Source organism: Magnolia sinica, chromosome 13 (genome assembly GCF_029962835.1).
Source record: "Magnolia sinica isolate HGM2019 chromosome 13, MsV1, whole genome shotgun sequence".
In the NCBI taxonomy this organism is placed as follows: Eukaryota; Viridiplantae; Streptophyta; class Magnoliopsida; order Magnoliales; family Magnoliaceae; genus Magnolia; species Magnolia sinica.
In genome coordinates this window covers 68683881-68686774 of record NC_080585.1, presented here as the reverse complement: position 1 = coordinate 68686774, position 2894 = coordinate 68683881, and positions in this window count along the sequence as shown.

Here is a 2894-nt window from a genome sequence, read left to right as displayed (position 1 = left end):
CTTCTTTCTCTATATTTCCTTGATTTCTTCAAGATACTTCTTTTCGATTTTTCCTTTTAATTCATTCTTGAACCTCCATTTTTATACCTCAACATATGCCCCCTTGATCCTTTTGTTTATCCTTTCTAGGATAAAGAAGTAGGATCAATATTCCCTTCTTCCATTTTTCCTACCTAACCTCTGTTTACGCGGACCCTTGCAAAGGCCAATCGGGTCTCGTAATCGGATCCACTTCTTTATAAATACCAGAGCTGACTCTTCATTTTCATCCTTTCATTTTCTTGTGGAAGCTCTATCCATTTGGTGACTCCCGCGCAAAGCACTGTATTTGTGCATCCCTGCGTAACACACATCCTCTTCCTTTTAGCAAACTCCCCCTTTATGCACCCCCGCGCAATGACTCGTTCGTTGGGCACTCCTGCACAATCATCTTCATCCTGCATAAAGCCTTTTTGTGGTTTCAAAGCCTTTCGAATCATGAATCCTTATTCCTTATATTTGACCTGATAAATATGCAACACTCGAAGGCTTTGTCTTTAAGAAAGAAGAATCATTCATCTTCTTTAAAATCTAGACAATTTTTCCAACATACTTAGAATTATGTAGAGATGAATGAAGAAACTTTAGAGCTTTATAACCCTTCTGACAACAAAACAACTATCATTCCCATCAATCTGAGACGTCACTAGTTAATTTTACATAGTGAACCATTTGATCGACGAAATATCCTTATTTCCGTGGATAATTGGATCATGAAGGAACCCGAAATTTTAAAAAGATATTTGAAAGAGAATGGACCCCGCCAAAGAGCTGGTAGGATTCATAAAATGAAATTTTTGCATCCATGCCACGATCCTAAGCAACCTTTCCCTACTCATTATTTTGAAACTGCTCAGCAACTCTTCTTTTCTAAAAGATTACCTTGGAATACAGAAAAATTCTCAGCTACAGGTCTTTTGTCTCTTCGCAAGTTCTATAGTGCTTGGGCTCAAGCCGTCACTCGGAAACACACCACAATTCTGGAGCAGATTAACCTTTTTGATGCAATCATAGCGACGTCAGAACATTTTCATTTGGATGTAACTATCTTCAGAGGCTTCCTCAATCATTGGTCTTCAATTACCAATTCATTCCATCTTCCCTCAGGCGAAATGAGTATTACCTCATGGGACCTCTTTTGCATAGCAGGTCTCCCCATCATGGGTAATATTTTTGATGCATATATCCCTTCTAATGGAGAATTCACCCTAGCTTCAGGGGACAACAAATCTGAGATTTCAAGGGACCATGCTTGAACTTTTCAATGCACTGCCTAATTTCCCTCAGCCCGATCGTATTACTTCTCTTAAATGGCTAGCTTATTTTTCTCGAAAACTACAGTATACTTTCTCCTTCCTACCTTTTATTTCTAAAATCTTGGTTTTGTATTGTCGTGCTTTCATAACCGTATCTTCACCTCGACAGCTTTACAGGCCATAACCATCAAGAACTTAAGACCATTTGTGAGAACATTAAGAGTACCACTGAATACAATTCTTCTTGCGAATTAGCTGCTTTTCTAACTTATTGGTTAAGCTCAGTAATATTTCTCGACTCTGAACAAATAGATATCATCAGGCCATCTTTCTTTGTGGTCGTGGCTGCAATGGTGGAAGGCCAAAAATATTCACTAGCTCCTCCAGTTTTGTGCTCCCTTTATCGTGCTTTTGGGGATGTCATTTCTGGTTCTAAAGATCCTACCTCCGAATCCTTTTCTATTTATGCTCCATGGCTTTTCTTCACAGGTTGGTTGGGAGTGTAGTTTACTTGGACATTTGTTGACTCTAGGAGAGCGTATTTGAACCCTGATCGTCTTCCTCTTCAACATTATCAACTCAGAAAGATGATCGAGAAGTCAAATGGCCGAGTCACTAGAAAGATAGAAAGAAATGATCCTATCGACTTTCATCAATTTCCATTTACTAGCTCTCCCAAAGACGCAGCAGTTGTTGATGACGATTCCATCTCATTTGGTGAGCAATCATTTCTTGTCTCCATTAGGTCCATTACTCTTCCTTTGAGGGAAGGTAGTGTATTCTAGCGTGAACCATACTATCCAAGCAGATTTGCTCGCCAGTTTGGATTCAATTAAACTGTACTTGAGACTTGTGATATCGTCACTAGAGTAATGAGAAGTCACGACGTCAGGCCATATAATTGGGCTTTGGTATGGAAGCAGCTTTTGAACGTTCATTCCGGATCGCATATCATAATTCCTAGCTATAATTATCTAGTTAGCGCTTCTTATTGCTGGATGCACTGGTGGGTTCATCAGTATTACTTAGTGGAACATTGTTGCCTAGTAAATCGCGCCATATGGATTCTTTCCCCTTGCTTAAGAGATTTTCAAAAAGACCAAGGCATTGACTACTTTGAAGAAGCAGATCGTGCCATCTCTCCAGGCTAACTTTGCATAAAAATTTCTTCTACAGATAATATTTCTGAAATAAAGCCTGTTGATACTCTTGAGGGATGGATAGCCTTTGGTACTCCTTTGAAGAATACATCTGGATCTTCAAAATTTTCAGAAGAGAATGATGATTCTTTGCAATTTTATCCTCCTCCACCCTTGCAGATCTTACGAGATAACTCTCCTTTACCATAAAAAAGGTGAGAGATAGAAAGACATCATTGTCCTCTTCAGAAAGATAAACATATCATAATTGAAGACTCATCCTCTTCAGAAAGATAAACATATCATTATTGAAAACTCATAACTGATCCTTAAGCATTTTGGCTTTAGAATAGAAAGTAGTAAACATTTTGATCAAACTTGATATTGTTGTTTGTACTTGTTTCAGAAGAAACGTATTTTGTATGTTTGTTTAATCTAAGCATGAGATTTTCATGATTTA